Below are 19,918 nucleotides of genomic sequence, written 5' to 3'. Positions count from 1 at the left end.
AAAACATTGTGGGTCAAGCAGAAGAACGGCTCAAAGCCCACAGCCAATACTTCTAAGCAACCAAAAGATAGCCAACCTATTGGATGCACAGTTCAAAACACTGGTGATCAGGATGCTCACTGAACTGGTTGATTTTAGTCACAAATTAGATGAACAAATGAAGGCAACACTAAGTCAAATGAAGAAAATTGCACAGGAAACTAAGAGTGATGGAAACATATCCAGGACTAAAATCAATGGAGTGGACCAGAAGGAAGAAAGAAGTGACCAAACAGAAAAGAATGAAGAAATAAGAATTCAGAAAAAATGAGGAGAGGCTTAGGAACCTCCAGGACATCTTTAAACATTCCAACATCCCATTTATAGGGGCACCAGAAGGGTAAGAGGAACAGCAACAAATGAAAAACTTATTTGAACAAATAATAAGGGAGAACTTCCCCAATCTGGCAAAGGCAATAGACTTCCAGGAATTCCAGGAAGCTCAGAGAGTCCCAAAGAAGGAGGTCCCAAGAAGGAACAAACCAAGGCATATCATAATTATATTAGCCAAAATTAAAATGAAGGAGAGAATTCTAAAAGCACCAAGAGATAAGAAGACAGTCACCTACAAAGAAGTGCCCATCGTACTGTCAGCTGATTTCTCAAAAGAGACGTTACAGGTAAGAAGGGGCTGGAAAGAGGTATTCCAAGTCATGAAATCCAAATACCTACATCCAAGATTGCTCTATCCATCAAAGCTTTCATTTAGAATAGAAGGGCAAATAAAGCACTTCTCAGATAAGGTCAAATTCAAGGAATTCATCATCACCAAGCCCTTATTATATGAAATGTTAAAGGAACTTAGCTAAGAAAAAGATAAAAAATATGAACAATGAAAGGACAGAAAACCCACAGTTATTAACAGTCACACCTAAAACAAAAGCAAACTAAGCAGACAACTACATCAGGAGCAGAACCACAGAAATGGAGATCACATGGAGGGTTAACAACAAGGGAGTGGGAGGAGAAGAAGGGGGGAGAAGGTACAGAGAATAAATAGCATAAATGGTAGGTAGAAAATAGACAGGGGGAGGGGCAAGAATAGTATGGGAACTATAGAAGCTAAAGAACTTGTGACACATGGACATGAACTAAAGGGGGGAATGGGGGAGGGGGTGTGCATGATGGAGGGGAATGAAGGGGAATTGGATAACTGTAATGGCATAATCAATAAAATATACTTTTATAAATAAATAAATAAAACAGGAAGAGCTCTGTAGTTTAGAGCTTGTGGCCTGCGATGTCAGCTCGCGATTCTGCAGGTGCCCCTGCTTTGAGCCATTCACATGGATCCTGGATTCTCCTACAGGATTAAAAGTGACATTCCCTCCTTTCCCCTATCAGATCTAAAAATAGCTCATCCCAGAGCAATTGGGACAGGAGAGGCTCCACTTCCCCTCAGACTGGGGTGGGATGCCTGCCTGGGGAGAGGGATTCCATGGACACCTCAGGACTCAAGCTACTAGTGCAAAGAAGTTCTCATGTCTCCATCCCATTGCCTAAAGAAGGTGGTGCTCAGCTGTTCTCACCCTGGAGAGCATGAGGTTCCTGCTCATGGTAGGGAAACGGCCCCACCAATAAGAAGCACAAGCAGCCATGTGGATTCTGGCAAGGGCCTGGGGTGGTTGGAGGCTATTGGGTGCTGTTGAGCCCTGAGTACAGTTGAGTAAGCCCAGAGGCAGGGCCCAGCTGAGTAAGGAACTCTGTCTACTCTCTTGGCTCTGTGAAGCCATAGATGAGGCAGGCAGCATAAGAAAACTGCCAGGAGATATGCACCGGGTGGGAAGCACCTGTGCAGTTGCACTGTTCAGTGCCGCAGGTGGCAGGAGGCTAAACACCAGCTGTCCCAGAGGCCCCCAATGTGCTACCAATTTATATTTAAAAATCAGCCAGATATTCATTTAAAATCAGTTGTTCAGTCAGGTTTATAGAAGTTGGTGGACAGGTTTCTGAAGAACTACATGGCCCCTAGGAATTGTTTCCCAGAGAGATTGCTGCCTTGTGTGTTGGTGAAGCCCCTTTCCTGGGAATGTGCGAAGCAGGGGCTCCCTTCCTTGGTGTGGATTTGCCCCAGGAAGAAACAATCGTTGATCAAAGCAGCGAGTTTTGAAATGTTAGCATAAATACCATTCTTTTGGGTCCCACTAATTCACAACATTGATTCTGGAATTGGGATGTTTCTTGGGACCCATCAAAACATCCAGAGATGGTTAACAAAGCTTCAGACTTTTTAATGACAGTCATTTTTGCCTGTGTTCCTCTTCCCAGATGTGGGAGAAGCAGTTCCCTGCTCATTTCCATGTGGAGAAACTAAGTGTTCCATCCCCTCCCCCACAGGGTATGTGGTTTCCAGGTAACCAGAAACATTCTCATTTCACTTTGTCTTCTGGACTCAGCTGTGAAGTTGAGTCTGTGGAGATCCAGAGAAAATTGAAGGTCTCTAGCACCTACCGTATTGTGATTCACTGTAAACTTTCAGTCCTTGCAGTCTGGTGAAGAAGCCTCAGGTACTGTAATATCCATAATGAGAAATAATTTATGTATCATCACCACCATCACCAGGAGGTAATTTTGACTCCAAAAGCTTCAGAGTCAAACAGAACTTGAAGGCTGGCTTTATTACTTAGTCACTGAGTGATTTAGAGGTGATCCCTTAGCTTTTTTTTTTTTGAGGATTTTATTTATTTATCTTTTTAGAGAGGAAGGAAAGGAGAGGAGAGAAATATCAATGTATGGTTGCCTCTTGGTGTCCCCCACTGAGAACTGGCGTGCAACCCTGGCATGTGCCCTGACTGGGAATCGAACTGCAATTGTGGGGTTCACAGGCTCACGCTCAATCCACTGAGCTACACCAGCCAGGGCTCAATCCCCTAGCTTTTGAGCCTCAGTTTTTTTACTTTTTAGTTGAGGCAAATGACAGCTACATAAAAGGTTGTAGGATGGCTAGAAATACTGCTCTGAAAGGCTGGCACAGTGCCTGGCACATACATGTGTAATAAATGATGGGTGCAGTCTTCATCATAATCCTCAAACCCCACAGTTTTGCTCACCCTTTGAGGTCAGAGCCTTGGGACAACTGAGATTTCAGTCTCTTGGGAGACTTGGGATTTCAGTGAAACACAAAAGTGAGACTTTGGGGGTTAGTAAAACCTAATGAACTGGGACCACTAATTCAGAATCCTGTATCACTGGGAGTGGGGCTGCCACCATCAGTTTTAGAGAGTGGACTCAGAGTGTCAATGTGAGGGATTCAGGGCTGCTCGGGAGGCAGGCTACAACCCTGTGCTCACATCTTGACAGTGAGTGTGGGCACTGCAGCTTCTCACTGGTGAGTCTGAACCCACCCACCAGGGCTCCTGATCTTTCCCAGTGGGCAGTAGAATTAAGCTATGGACACAGACAGTCAACAAATCAATCACCTTACTAAGTGTGAATAATAGCCTTTGACCCTGTCAAACCCAAAATAAGAATTCCTAAATCCATTCTTATTCTTTTCCCTGATCATTGCTAGTCCATAGCCTGCCTGGGGAGAGGGATTCCATGGAGAAGTGAGGCTTTGACCATAGCCTCACTTCTCCAAGACCTCAAGAACCTAGAATTTTGAGGCAGAGAGTCTAAGATTTTGACAGTTTTGTTTTAGTTTAATAGCAATCTGGGCTGCAGGTAATATGCCAGGGGCTAGAGTCCAACAGATGTGAATAAGCCAAGGCCTAGCTTTGTGGCCTCACAGATGGAGGACTTGGAGGTGGGGTGGGGGGAGAAATGAGACAGAAACATCTGATGTGTGTGGCCCCTCTTGGTTCTTCCAGAGCACCCTGCCCTAGCTCCTACCCTGACACCACTCTGCGCAGTTATTTCTGTGTAGTTTCCCGTCTTCCTGGGAACAAACTCTGGAGCCAGACACCATCACTTACTAGTGGTGTGATTGTGGGAAAGTCATTTTCCTTCTTTGTCTCTCAGTTTCTCCATCAATGTCCTGGGTTGCGGTGAGAATTAAATGGGATAATACCTGTAAAGCTGTGTATCTCACAGACTCAGGACTGCTAAATACTTCTGTTAGGAGCCCAGAGCTAAGGAAGTCTGGGCAGCCACACCAATCCCAGACGGGGAGGAAACAGCAGCAGGGTTCCGAGCGCCACCAAGCGGGCAGCCAGGGAACTCAAAATGGGGGCCAAAAGCGGTGCGCACAGTGCGCCTGCGCAGAAGGGGCTTCGCCAGAAAGGTGAAAGGTCACCTTCTACTCACCATATGACTAGAAGGAGAAAAAGTAAAAAGAGGAGGCAATTGCTTTGAGTCACTTGCAAACACAACCTGAAGACACAGAGCCTTCGTTACAAACACAGTTTTTGGATGTGAAATGGCAGTCACTCAAAGACCTGGTCAGAGAAGCGGTTGGTGAGGTGACCTGCCTGGAGCTCTTCATGGACGCTGAAGGGACGTCAGGGGGTTAGGTGGTCGTTGGATTCAAGATGGAAGAGAGCATGAACGAAGCTGGCGAGATGCCGAGCAAGCCTAGGCTGCATGGAAGACCACTGAAAGCCAAAGAAGATCCTGAGGTCGACTATACCAGGAAGGCAATGACAAAGGCTGGAAGGCTTGGAAACACAGCATGTGCAGCAAATCTGGAATGTGAAGTTGGATGCTAAATTGAAGGAAGTAGGACGGCAGGTGGTGGGACCTTATCCAGAAGTCACTGGAGGGTTGAATAGGACCAACTTATACAATTGACACTTTTCCCCAAAAAACCCCTCTGGCAGTGGCCTTGGGCATAGGGATTCACTTAGGTCCTACTGGGTGCCACATATTAGGCTAGGTGCTTCACTTTCCTCATCCTAATTACAAACCTGCAAAGTGAGCCCCTTAAGTCTCAATGTATCTAGAATGTTTAAAGAAGTGAAGGAACTTGCCCAGCTGAGGATCTGACTCCACAGCTCAGTGACTGTAAAATCTATACCCTTACTTTCCACAGCTCTGGCCATGTCAGTGCGTAGCATACACATTGTAGCTATTGTTCAGATCCTTCACCTCACCTCACTTAGGCTCTTGATGGCCAGGTGTCTGGTAGATGCAGGCCACACACCTTGCCTAACTTGGACTCTCTTCTTGTTTTTCAGGTCCTATCTGAGCTCCTTTGCTGGTTACAGTAGCCTTGGTGGCACCCTTCCAAGGTGGTAATCCCAGGGCTTCTGTGACCATGCAGTTTGTTGCTACCATTGTTCAGGGTCCCCATCATTCCATGTTTGGGGCCTACACCATCCCTCCCTTCAGGTTCCAGCCTCGCAATAGGAGCATGGACTGGAGGCGCATGAGTGTCCTGGATGTGGACCGTGTGACACGGGAGATGGATGTGGCCACCCTGCTGGAGAACCTCACTGACATCACCTTCTGCACCTTTGACCAGGAGGTATGCAGCCACTGTTCACAGCCTTTGGACCAGGCACTGCTCAATGTGCTGCGCCTAGCCCAGCTCACCATCGAGTACCTGATGCATGTCCAGGACTTCCTGATGACCAGAGTTACCGAGCTGGAGCTGCACCTGCAAGCCAGCCTGAGCCAGCTGTCACAGAGTCAGCAGCAGCTGGACTGCCAGGCTGAAGAGCTCAGGGTTTTGCGGGAGGAAAGGCACTGGCAACGTGAGATGATCAAAGACTTGCAGCAGCTTCTCCAATGGTCAGGTGGCCAGAGCTACTATATGGTGAGAAAAATCAACAGGACGGGGAGAGTGGGAGGCCTGGGTACCTAGCCACTGAGCCACCTGGGCAACACCATCCCCTGGACCCTGAGGCTGCTATGGGCCACAGTCATTGGCTAGTAGCAGATTTTAGAGATGCTGCTCGTGGCCAGAGGGCCTCAATGTCTGGTTAGGTTATGTCTACTCTTTGTTTGTGTAGATCATGCAGGTGTGGCAGATGTGTGTATGAAGGATGCATGCTCATAGAGTGTGCTCATGGAGAGGCTATGTCTAAAGCATGTTTGAATGCATGAAGGGGGTGTGTGTGCTCTCATGGAAAGTGTAAATATATGTATCTGATGTGTGTATATGGATATTCAGAAGGTATGTTTCTGTATGGTAGTGTGTGAAATGCGTGGTGTGCTTGTGAATATGTAGAAGTGTCCATATAAAGATACATTTCTGGTTGTATGAATGAGTCAGGGTGTACGTATGTCTACGGGTGTGTGTATTTGTGGTTGGTGTGAGTTTATATGTATATGTGTGTGCATGAGAGCTTTGTGTGTGCATGTAGAGACTGCTGCGTAAGGGTGTATGTAAAGTGGGTGCCTGTGTGTGTGAGAGAGAGAGAGAGATGAGTATGTGGAAAGGGACTGGATGAGTGAGGCCCATTCTGGAATAGGATCTCCATCATTTAACCAAGTGACAGTTCATGAAACAGAGTGGAATTTCAGCTTTTGCATATATTTTCAATGAAAGTGTTGTTTGGGGACACTCTCCCTATAATAAACTGTCACATTGGCCAGGCCTGAAGCCAGACACTGAGGATATAGTCCTAAGTTGTGCTGGTTCAGATTTTCAAGAAATTCATAGTTTGAGGGTAGGTGGAATCATTTCAATAGAGTGGTAACTGGTGTAATTGATGTATTGTTAATTATGACATGAGGGTCAGAACCCTTTCAGTAGTAAGTGACAGACAACATTCTAAGCTGGGTTAGGCCAAGGAAGAACTTATTGGTTGATTTCACTGAAAAATTCAGGGTTATGGCAGCACGAAGGTGTGGCTTTGTCCCAGGAAGAAGATGGCACCAGAATCTTGTTTCTTTCCCTGAAGCTCTTGGCAGTTCTTCCTCAGGGTGGATTCTTCCTCCCACTGTGAGGAAGATCCTGACCCTGTGGTAGCAAGTTGGGCCACAGTAATGCCATCTTCTCATTTTTCAGGATTTAAGGCTGCTGTGGCAGAGGGCCAAAGTTGTTCCCAGCACCCCAGCTAGTAGTTCACTGTCTCAGTGCCTCAGCCAGTCTCAGGCTTCTGGGAATGCAGGGCTCTGATTGGCTTTGGTCTCAGTCCCCTGTTTCATGGAGCTGAGGTGGACTGAAGCCCATGGCTTGAGAGTCAGGGAAGGGTAACTCCCCAGAAGAAAGCTGGGTGCTCTTATCATAGGAAGAGGGTATGGCTAGTATACTTCCAGAAATGAGCAGCTGTCCTTTGTAGGTGGAGAAAGTGTTAAGAGAGATGCCTGAGAAGCTGTGGGAGCAGAGGTGGGAGAGGAAGAGTCTTCTTGAGGTGGTGTTTAAACAAGCCTTGAATGTTGAGCACAATTTTGTGAAGGAGTGTTATGGGTAGAGGCAACCAAGATGCAAGTGTGAGAGGGGTGCTCAGGGTAATGACACTGGACTGCTTGAGGTGGGTTTGGGCAGGAGACTGGTGAGAGGTGTGGAAGGAGAGGAGAGCAGAGCAGAGCAGAGCCAGGTCGTGGTGGCCTTAAACGTGGTGGGAGAGAGTGGATTTTAGTCTGAAGGCAGTGGTGGCTGTCCAGCTTCAGCTGCCTGGCTTCTGAGTGGGCTGCTTGGGGTGGGAATGGGGAAGCAGGTACGGGTGAGATGAGGGGAAGGACTTGAAACGTGGAATAAGATGATTTCTAAACTATTCCCCACCCTACCTATCTCGTATTCCTGCTGACAACTAGACAACATTGGTGTCATTTTTGAAGTCCAGGGTGGGCCAAGTCTGTCAATCCAGGGTGTGTGTGTGGCCTTGCATTTGACTGTCAGTGATGGAAACCTCATCATATTGTAGTTGTATGAATCAGGTCTAAGTCTGTTTTTCCCTCTTATGTATGCAATCTAGAGGGAAGCATTCTCGGGCTGGTATGGAATGCCATAAGCATTGTGGACCCAGTTCTTCATGTGTTTCTCTGCCGGCCTCATCATGTAACTTCTGCCTCGTTTTGCAAGACAGGTGTCTAAACTCAACCTTCCAAGTTCACATTCAATTCAGTAGGGTGGGGCAGGGGGGAGGAATATCATGTCTCTTTCTTGAATGACACTTCCCAGGAGTTGCATGTACTTCTTCTGCTTGCATGTCATTGGACAAGATTTAGCCTTATGGCCACCCCTGTGGGCAAGAGAGCATAGGACGTATAGTGTTTATTTTCATCATGTTTATGACCCCTGAAAATCAAGGTTTCTGTTGCTAAGGAAAACAGGAAATGGGTATCGGGAGACCACTGGCCATTTCTGTCATATTTTCCCTTGTGTAAAGACTTCAAGTAATCTTTCCCCGTCCTCTATTGGCTGGCAATGGCAGCCCACGGTGCAGTGTTGAAAGATGTTTTCAGTTTCATCCTTTCAGTGAAAGGATGATGTATATTGGCAGTGTCTGAAATGTGTGAGGAAAGTGAGGTGGAATCAGAGATGCTGTTATTAGCTAGCCTTGTTTCCGTCGGTATCAACCCTGGGGTGTGACCTTGACCCTGGTATCTTTTAGAAACCTGTATGTTATGGAAAATTTCAAACATATACAACAGAGTCATATAATGAACCTTCATTTGCCCTCTACCCAGCCCCACAGTTACCAACTTGTGGCCAATGTTGTTGCATTCATTCCCCTACCTGCTTGCCCCCACCCCTGAACTGTGTTTGAAGTATATTCATCATATGATTTTCTCTGTAAATATTTCAGTATATATCTCCAAAAGGCAAGGATCTCCCCTTTAAACATAAATACAATTATCATCATCACATCATAAAAGGCCAACAAAAATTTGTTAGTATTCACAGTTCCCTAGGTTACTGGTAGTGCTTCAATGCCCAGTATATATATATATTTTTTTTTCTGGAGGGTGGACATGACTGCCTTACTCAGTAAATGAGTTTTTTTGTGTCTGAAGCAGCCCGGGAGTCCCAAGGTAATGGGAGCTGTGACATAGGGAGAATCCCAGGCTGCCTCAGGTGACTGACTCCTGCACTTCCCACCGCTTCCTCTCTGTGTAGTGCCATCTGTGTGAGGAGATGTTCCCCAGTGCCTCCTATCTCCAGAGCCACCTTCAACACAAGCACGAGGGCAAGGCTCAAGGAGGTGAGTCCAGGTGGCCCTTCTGGGACTGTGGAAGGACCTTGACTGGAATTCAGTGGGTGGTGGCACATACATCACCTAAGCTGTCCTTGGAACCTTGTCATACATTGGAGGATGGGATGATCCCCCCATCCATCCTGGAGATCCTACTTGGGGCTGGGAGGGTTTCTGACCATGTGTGTAGAGCTAAAGAGCTGGGAGTCACACAGGTAGGTTCCAGTCTTAGTTTTGTCCCTTTCAGTTCTGTGACTCTGGTCAGTGCTTCCCCCCTCTGAGTCTTAGTGGCTTTCACTATGAATGGGGCAGTTAGACTGAATGAAATAGAAAGGGCCTTCCTTCCTCTCCTGGGAATCGGCTGTTCTCTGATGCTAACTATGAATGAGGTTACATGCGGTTACTGAGCAGTCAGCCCAGTTCTTTGACTTCATTATTACATAATCTGATTATGACACGGTTACTTTGAGTTTATTGTTTCAAATTCCAAAGTTAGTGACAAAGCTGTATGTTTTATCCATGGAGATGTTCTCATGGTGTATAACTATTGTTTAAGGTTTAATAAGAAATAACTGTTAAAACGTAAAATATAGACTTGAAAATATAAATATAAACATTCCATAATAAATCTGTTTCTTATTTTTCCCTCATCTTAATTTCCTTTTCAAAGAATAGACTTAGAGTTTTAAATAGCACCATTTACCTAGTCACTGGGCATTTGTTACATATGTAACTCTTCTTGCTTCTACATTGGAGGCTGCTAAACAAAAACAGATTTCCCACTTCTTAGTATGTTTCTGATGAGAAATATTTCAAGAATATATGTAAGCCATCTTTATGGCAGCCTTATATGCAGCAGGTAAGAAGATGTGGAAGTAAGCCAAATCTCCATTGAAAGGTGAATGGATCACATACAGTGAAATATTATTCAGCCTTAAATTGAAAGGAAATTCTGATACACACTGCAACATGGCTGAGCCTTGAGGACATTATGCTAAGTGAAACAAGTCAGTCACAAAGGGACAAATACTATAATAATTTTAGTTATAGGAGGTACATAGTGTCATCAAACTCAGAGAGTAGAATGGTGGTTGCCAGGGGCTGGTGGGAGGGGGAATGAGAAATTGCTGTTAAGTCATTACAGAGCTTCTTTTCTTCAAGAGGAGAAAAGTTATGGGGATGGATGGTGGTGTTGGTTGTACAATGTTATTAAAGTATTTAGTGCCACCTACAAATGGTTTAGAATGGTAATTTTTACGTTCCATGTATTGTACCACAGTCAGGAAATCAAACAAATACCATAGATATAGAAAATTTAACTACAGGAAGAGAGAAAATACAACTCATGGACAATATACCTGCAGTTAACATTTGGTGTATTCTCTGTGATTATTTTTTTGTCTACATATGTAATTGCACAGTATGCAGTATTGATTATTGTTTATTTTCAATGAAGTATATATTATATATTCCAATGTCATTAAATCACCTTTGTAAACATGATTTTAATGGCTGAATGGTAGATCATCAAATGGCTACCATAATTTATTTCACAGTTGAATTCTTTCCTAATTTATATTGATTACTCCAAAATTTCCCTGGTATAAACCACATGATGATGAACACTCTTGTGTGTAAATCTTTGTGCATATGCCTCATCATTTCCTTCAATTAAAGTGCTGTAAGGAGAGGGAAACCCTGTTCCTATGGCAACTCTGCCATGTTAATGTCCAGGACCTTTTCATTGGCTTCTCAGCTCTTCTATTCTACACTCACCTCAGGTCACCTATTAAGGAAAATCAATTTATATTGCATCTAAGAAGTGTGTGCTTTTCAAAAATCTCTTTTCTAAGAAAAGCCATCTCGCTCTTCAAAGGAAGCCTTAGAGTTTTAATAACAGTGCCATCTACTGAGTAATTACTAAATGTAGTTTAAAAACTAACAATGTACAATTGGTGTCCTTTTCATTAACCTTGAACCCCCATTGTTTTATCAGTATGTAGTTTAGTTAGAATATTCTTTTATAATTGGTTCTGAATTTCTTTTTTAACTTAAACAGTTTCAGTACATACTTAAAGCAACCTTGGCTAAAACGTTCTTTCGTAATGCCTTTCTTTCACTTGAAATTTAAAACTACTGGTTTAAATGCCATTGTTGAAAAAAGTGGAGTTACGACTACAATTAATTCCATCACTTCACACTGCTCTCTGACTGCCGTCAGGACACACGGACACGTTCTTTCTCTTCGTAGACCATGTGTGTGCACTGTTGGGAGTTCTGCTGCTGCTGCTCTAGTAACTCTGCACTCCCACTTCTCTGAGTGAGCTCTGTCAAAGGAGTTCTGTTAAATGACAGTGAGAGTCCACATTTATTGAGCATCACGACACTGTGCTCAGCACTTTGCATGATCACGTTTCATCCTCACAGCAACCCTCCACGTTAGGTGCTATTACTCTGTCCATCTTCCAATTGAGGAACATGGGAATCACACAGGGAAAGTCATTTGCCCAAGGTCAGTGTACAAGGAAAGTGGCAAAGCAGGTCTCAGACCTAGGTGTGTGATTGATGACACAGGTGAGGGACTGCACTCCACTGACTTTCCCCCTAAACTTGTCACCCTCTGCTTGCATGGACCCCGCAGAGAAACAGAAGCAGGAAGAGTCTATGGAGGACGTAGTACGAGACCTGCGGGCCCAGCTGACATCCACTCAGGAGGAGCTGACAGCCCTGTTGAAGCAGCAGCGGCAGCAGCAGGTGGGCACAGAGAAGAGACAGCAGGAGACTCTGTCATGGGCGGACCAGAGCCCCAGGATGTACATGGATCCCACAGGCCCAAGCTCTGCCTGGTTCCATGGAGCTGGAAGTCAGAGCTAGGGTGGCACCTTCCCTAAGTGAGAAGTGATTTTAGGTCATCTGGGAGGGAATCTTCAGTTATTTTGCCAGGCCTGTCTGGCCAAAATAGAGCAGGGAGTTGGAGTGTCCTGCATTATTCAGCACCCTGGGAAGGTGTTGAACCTGAATGTTAACTTCTTACACTGCGCTCTCAGCTTTTTGAGGATGAAGCATGGGTGTTGTTGTGACAGCTCCAGATTCCAGCCCAGAGGAGCTTCTCAGTAAATATTTGTAAGATGAAAATACACAAATTGTCTTACTCGTTCCTTCCTTTATTCATTCCCCATTCAGACTCTCAGCACGTCTTCACAGAGCACCAATCATATTAGGCCCAGTCAATTCTGAGGACCTGAAAGACAGAAATGACACAATCTCTACCCTGAAGGGATTTGAAAGTTTAGATCAAACTCAGCCCACTCCAAGGGCAAGCCATGAGGACTGTGGGGCAGATGTCCTGTGGCCTCCATAGTGACTTGCATGACAAGGGGCCCTAGAATTTTCTCAGTAAATATTTGCCATAATGCAGAATTAATGATTCTATTGTTCTCGATGTTCTTTGTAGGAAGCAAAGACCACCTGTCAGAGGGACAGAGATGCTGAAGCCATGTTTGAAGAGTGGACAAAAGAGCTCTCTGAGGAAATAGACCGACAAAAACAAGTCTTTTGGGATGAGCTGAGAAGTTCTGTCCTCCCTAATTCTCCATTAGAAGAGGTACCCAGTGGAAAAGGCTTTTCAAATTTCCTTTGTTGAAAATGTGCTTTTCTTTTCTCAAAATTCATTTCCTTGGTCTGTGCTAGTTTTATTTCCTCTGGCACTGTGGGGGCTCAGGGACTGTGAGGCTGGATCCCGGAGGCCAGTGCCTGGGTTTGCCTCTCTGCTCTATCCCTCACTGCCCGTGTGACACTAGAGAATTACTGAACCTTCCCGTGCCTCAGTTTCTTTTCTGTCAGATGGGTTGCTGAGAGAATGAAATTAGCACAGAGCACTTAACATTAGCTTTATATACTAAGAACTTTCTAGATACTATTCTTCCTTATACAAAGAGCTTTCTAGCTGGACAAGAAATGAGGCAAAATTTAAATGAAAGTATTTTTCTTCCAACACAAAATTGCTGAGTGCTGGCAGCATGACAGGAAGACCGAGGGATCAGTGGAGGTCACACATAACAGCTAATATTTATCGACCGTATCTACTGTTTTCCAGGTCCAGTGCAGAACACCTTTTATACATCAACTTCTAATCCTCTTAACTATCACACACCATAACACTCTCAAAAGTAGATACCTTATGAGCTTACTAATTTCTTTATTAAGTATTTTTAAAGCTTCCTCCTTTTCAGATCAAGACACTCGGGTCATACTGCTCTTAAGAGACGGAGCTGTGATGGGGTTGGAACCTAGCTCTTTAAACCTCAGAGTTCCTGCTTTTCTACTGGATGAGCTATCAATTTTATTCAAGAACCCTTTATTAAAGTTATTTCTGGACTGTATCTTAGCATGTAACCTGTATGACTGAAACTGTCACAGGAGATAAGTTTTGAGAAATATCTTCAAAATCTATTTAGCTCCTATGGGTCCTCCTAACATGCAGGACAATCTGGTTTTTGAAAATGAGCTAATAGTGTTTCTTATAATCATTCCATGTTTTGCCTAAAAAGGCAACTTTACTAGAAGGGTATTGTCATGGGCTATGCCTGGAATCTTGGGGGCTCCATCATCTCACTCTGAGTTGGAAAGTGGAGGATGGAAGTTGGCGAGGTTGAAGTGAGAGCTCTGTGTGTGTTTACTGTAGTGACCAGGACCCTCCTGTCCTGAATGTTTCCCCAGTGTGGTCAGGGATAATTTGGGGAAAATCAGGTGCTGCTTCCCCAAATGGACCTCATGCATCCAACCCCAGCTCCTCAACCCTCATTCCTGAGTTCATCTAACACTTCCTGACTCCACCCTTCCCTGACATGGTGCAGACTGACCAGGCATTCAAAACCTAGGCAGAAATTTGAATTTGGAGCTGTTCAGAAACCACCTCATCAAAGGACAAGGGTTACATTCAGTTAGGAAATCCTGAGTTTTGGTAAATGAGAACATAATTTTTACATCTTCAGTTTCCTTTCAACTTGAATCACATTCTCCTAAATTTTAATTTCACTGAAGTATTTTCCAAGCCAAAATGGATTCCAAATTCTGTGTAAGTGATTAACCAGTTTATTAATACATTTTTTGATTTCTGAGGGAAAAACACCAGGTAAGATTCCATTTGGAGTGATTGTGAAAAACACTGTAAGATGGTCCATTTTCTGCTCTTCTGTGGGAACTTGCTTCTCCCGGGCCAGGCCGGAGCCCTCAGGAGAACACTAGAGATGGAGAACCCAGACTGGTGTGGATGTTCACAGGTGTGCTGATATCTAATGGGGACAGTTTGGGGGTTGTGATTGGGGTAAGATGTGCCCATCTGACTCTGCTTCAGATGTAAAAGACAAAACCAGGGATCCTGTTTAGATCTTGTTTAGATCTTAGATCAACAAAATCTTGCCCTGGACTTTTCAGAAACCAGCAGTCCCACAGTGCTGCTGTGAGACATGTTCCAAACTTCAGTCTCTGGAGGATGCAGAGTGTGAGGAACTGCTCAAGCAGATACAGGAGTATGAGGACCTGAGAATTTTCAAGGACACAAAAATTCAGGTGAGCAGATCCTCTGTGCCTTCCCTCCTAGAGCCAGCTGACAGCCCTCTGTCCTCCAACAAAGTTTCTCATTTTTGTTCCATGCTTTTAGGAAAGATGAAATACATCAAAATTTCTATATTTTCAGACCATCTGCCAACACAAGAAAGTACACAGTAGGGTTTTTGGGGTGCTTGGATGAGAGTCGTGATATATATGTGTACAATATCAGATTTGCTTGGGATCTTGTTCAAAATACACACACCTGTGTCTCTTCTTGAACAACCTTGCCCTCATTCTGACTCCAACCCACTTAAAAACAACTCTTCTGGCTGCCTTTGAAAATATTTGCAATGGGTATGGTGATGTGGTGGTATTTCAGAACTGGCTCTGTGGAACTAGAAAATCTGATTTGTAGCATTTGCAATTTTCTATGGTATAAATATTCTTACCATAGCTGATTTCATGCTACCAATGTAAAGACAACACATATGGAATTGAGTCCCAACTGGTGTGGCTCAGAAGGTTGGGTGCCATCCTGCAAAATGAAAGGTCGCTGGTTCAATCCCTGGTCAGGGCACATGCCTGGGCTGTTGGTTTTAGTTCCAGGTGGGGCACATCCAAGAGGAAACCAATCAATGTTTCTCTCTTTGATGTTTCTCTCCTTCTCTTCTTCTCTTCCCCTCTCTAAAAATAAATAAATAAAATGTCTTTAAAACAAATGAAAAAACAAGCAATATGAAATTGGGAAGCCTTGAGTCTAATCTGCTGTCCTGAGCTAGCTGGATGGGGCCCTAACCACCACTGGATGAATCTATAATAGTCCAGTTGTGTATGGTCTGTATCACTGATAATTCATTCCATGTCAAGGAAGGGCCATCGACAGTCAACATTCCTGCTGTGCTTCTCTTTCTGCTCTGCAAGCTTGTTAAGAAAGAGCTTCATGCCCAATAGTTAACAGTCAAGTATTCTCACTGCTTGATGTTTCACAAGTTTTCCACTGAAGAAAGCCATTCTTTTTCTAAGAACTCTGTTTACATTCTTTGCACATTTTTCTGTTGATCCTTACCAATCTGTAAATTTGTATAATGCATGGAAATTAATCCATCCTATTGTTGTTCTTTTTAAAAAAACATTTACTTGATTATACTATTACAGTTGTCCCAACTTTTTTCCTTTTGCCCACCTCTACTCAACCTGGAACACCACTTCCCTCCAACAATTGCCCCCGCCACCCTGCCAAGCCCTGCTTAGTTCATGTCCATGGGTCCAGCATATAAGTTGTTTGGCTTCTCAATTTTCTATATTGTTCTCAACACCCCCTGTCTACTTGGCACCTGACAATTATGCTTCTTTTAAAAGCATGGTTCTTTTTTATTTAAAGAATATCAATACACTATAGCTCCAATCATAGTTTTAAAGGTGTTGCACATGTTTCTTACTAGTGTTTTTAAATGAAATCATTTATATTCTTATTCTTTATAGTTGTCCCAATTTTTCTCCTTTTGCCTCATCTGCCCATCCCACACTCTGCTCCCACAGTCAATTCCCACACTCTTGTCCATGTCTGTGGGTCATTCATACCTGTCCTTTGTATAGTCCCTTCTCCTTCTTTAAACCATTATCTGCCTCACCTTCCCTTCTGGTCATTTTTGGTCTGTTCTCTGTTCCCATGCCTGTAGTTCTGTTTTGTTTGTTAGTTCATATTGTTTATTAGCTTCCTCTTATAGCTGAGATCATATGGTATTTGTCTTTCACTGACTGGCTTCTGTTAACCCCTGCACCTCTTCCATTGTTCTTCCCTTTTCCCCTCCCACCTCATACCCCTCCAAATGATCTCCATATCTATAATCTGTTTATGTTCTGGTTGTTTGCTTAGTTTGTGTTTTTCAGAATCAGTGGTTGATAGTTGTGAATTTGTTTCCATTTTACAGTTCATAGTCCTGATCTTCTTCTTTTTCTTAAATAAGTCCCTGTAACATTTCAGGTAACAATGGCTTGTTGATAATAAACTCTTTTAGCTTTACCTCATCTGGGAAACACTCTATCTGCCCTTCAGTTCTCAATGATAGCTTTGCTGGATCCTTGCTTTTCATCACTTTGAATACTTCTTGCCAGTCTCTTCCTGCCTACAAAGCTTCTTTTTAAGAAATCAGCTGAGAGTCTTCTGGGTACTCCTAGTAGGTAACTCTGTGCTTTTCTTTTACTGCTTTTAAGATTCTTTATCTTTAACCATTGGCATTTTAAATATAATGTGTCTTGGTGTGGTCCTCCTTGGGTCCAACTTGTTTGGGACCTTCTGCACTTGCTGGACTTGTATGTCTATTTCTCAGCAAATAAAGGCAGTCTTCTTTCATGTTTTCATGATTTTTTCAAATAAGTTCTCAACATCTTGCTCTTCCTCTTCTTCTTCTGGAATTCATGTGAATTGGATGTTGATATTTTTTGAGATGTCCTAGAGTGTCCCTATAGTATCTTTGATTTTCTGAATTCTTTTTCCTTCCTGCTGTTCTGGTGAATGCTTATTTCTTCTTTATGCTCCAAATTGTTGATTTGAATCTCAGCTCCCTCCCCTCTACTGATGGTTCTTTATTTCACTTAGTGTAACTTTCATTTCTTCCTTTATGTTGTTGCCACACTCACTGAGCTCTTTGCACATCCCGATCACCAGTGTTTTACACTCTGCATCTGAAAGGTTGGTTATCTGCATTAAGTTTAGTTTTTTTCCTGGGGTTTTGTTCTCTTCTTTTATTTGGTCCATATTTATTTCTTTTCCTTCTCAATTTGGCATGCTCCCTATGTTTGTTTCTGTGCATTAGGTGAAGCTGAATTCACTCCCTCAGTAGTGTGGCCTATTGTTGAAAAAACACTGGTAATAGTCAGGGCAGGGCAGCCTGCATCACCACTTTGTGGTTTTGTGTGGGGGGAGGGTTCAAAAAGAGTCATAAGAAGAATGAAATCTTTCCATTTGAGACAACATGGATGGACCTTCAGGAGATAATGCTAAGTGAAATGAGCAGACAGAGAAAGAGTAATAGCATGGGATTTCACTTACATGTGAAATCTAAAAAGCAAATTAAATGAACAAGGAAAGCAGAAACAAACTCATAGATACAGAACAAATTGATGATTGCTAGATTGAAGGTGTTTGGGAGGATCAGTGAAACTAATGAAGGGACTGAGAAGTACAAATTGTCAGATATAAAAGCAGTCACAGGGAAGTAAAACACAGCACAGGAAATACGGTGACATTTCATAACAACTATGTATGGTGTCCGATGGGCTCTAGACTTTTTAGGATGATGATTTTGTAAGGTATATAAGTGTGTAATCACTGTATGGTACATACATTAAGGTTAATATAATAGTGTATGCCAAATGTAATTGAAAATAAAAAGTAATTATTGGTAGATTAGCACTTACTATCGCTATTTTATTGTTTTCAGACTTTTGAAGGTACTTTGCTATTTCTTTTTTCTCTTGCTCTCTTCCTTTGTGATTTGATGCTTTTTTCCCCCTAGTGGTATGTTTTGATTCCTTTGTCTTTGTATCATTTTTTTGTACGTGCTACAGGTGTGTTTTGTGATTAGTATGAGGCTTCCATAAAACATTTTGTAGTTCTAGCTATCTGGTATAAGATGAGAACCAGTGAATTTCAACTGCATACAAACACTCTACCCTTTTACTTTCTCTCCTCCCATCCCTCCTGGTGTCCATGAGTCAGCCAGTAGCCTCTTTGGCCACCTGCTGAGATCTGTGTGTAACAACAACCCTCCAGTCTCAGCCAAGCCAACGCCTCTGTTCTGGGGGCTGTGAGAGAGAAGTGGGCTTCCTGGGCATCCCATGTGGGATCGTTTGCAAGCTTGAGGAGGTCCATCTGGGCACTGAGCTTTGCTGTCTTGGGTGAGGGTTGATGCACAAATGTGAATCAGTTCTTCTCCTGTCAGTGCATCTCTTCTCTGTTTTTTGCTCCATCGAGGTCCTGGAAGCTTTTGGCTGGATTCCCAGGTTCCAATAAAGGTCATCTCCTCTGTGGGTGGTTTGAGATCTGAACTTCTTATCCCACCACCTGCTCATAGTCACTAGTGTTTTTATTTTTAAGTGTTTAAACCACCTATACTTTATTTCAGTTAAAGATATGAAATAAGGATCCAAGTTCATAGTTTCTCTTTCTTCAGGCACTTAGCTACTTGTGTAAACATTATTAGTCAGCAGTCCATCCTCCCCCAGACCAAGATTCCATGTTTTCTTCTCTTTGTCTGCATTTCATATTTTTTCATTGTTCTGTCTTCCTACTGATGAGCCAGTACTTTTTAATTTTGTAGAATTAAAAATATGTATATTTATTTACTTATTTAAAGTATTTTATTTTTTTATTTTTACAGCGAGGGGAAGGGAGGGAGAGAGGGAGAGAAACAACAATGTGTGGTAGTCTCTCTCGTGCCCCCTACTGGGGACCTGGCCCACATCTTATGCATATGCCCTGACTGGGAATTGAACCAGCGACCCTCTGGTTCACAGGCTGGCACTCAGTCTACTGAGCCACACCAGCCAGGGCAGTTTTATATATATTTTAACATGTAAATGGGCTGTAATTTTTTTTGAAGAAAGGGAACTGAAGAGAACATTTCTTGAACTGGAAAAAGAGCTGGCAGCTAATAACAAACAGAAAGGTAGTTACTATTCAGTGGTTCAGTGGGGAGCTGGGTTCCCATGATTTCCCCCCAGCACACTGTTCCCCTGCCAACTTGAACTGATTGGCAAGTATTTTGTTGCAGATATTGTTCCTGGCTGCTGACCCTCATCAACACGCCAAAGGGTCAGGTGGCCGGATGGCAGCTTCCCTGGCCAGAAACAGGGGCCTTCTCTTCCAAACCACCAGCTCCTTTACTCTGTGGTCGCTGGGCAGTGACCATGGGAAGCCCTTCAAGGACGCCTTTGCCATAAGCCTCTGATGAGTTGCCTGGTCATTTTGTGTTCAGGCCCTCCTTTGAATTCCCATCCAAGAGAGAACCAGGTGTCTGTGGACCTCTGTAATAGTTCAGTGGTAGCACCAACAGAAGGGCTCAGATATCAAGACCAGTGAATAGAAAGCAACAGGCTTCAGGGCAGAGAAAACAGTGTCACTAAAAATGCCCCTGAGGAGGAGGCAAGTTGAAGAGAAAGCCCATTAACAGCAGCCTCAGGTTCTGCCTACAAAGAGCTTACAGGGTCAAAGTGCATGAGTCAGAGTGGGGCACATAGTAGCCACCCCACTGCAGTAATTTCATCCAATGTATGTATTGCATTGAAGTACTTTAAAATGG

This window comes from Artibeus jamaicensis, unplaced genomic scaffold, assembly GCF_021234435.1.
Source record: "Artibeus jamaicensis isolate MK-2021 breed Jamaican fruit bat unplaced genomic scaffold, CSHL_Jam_final contig_519, whole genome shotgun sequence".
Lineage (NCBI taxonomy): Eukaryota > Metazoa > Chordata > Mammalia > Chiroptera > Phyllostomidae > Artibeus > Artibeus jamaicensis.
Note: the sequence above shows the minus strand (reverse complement) of the source record.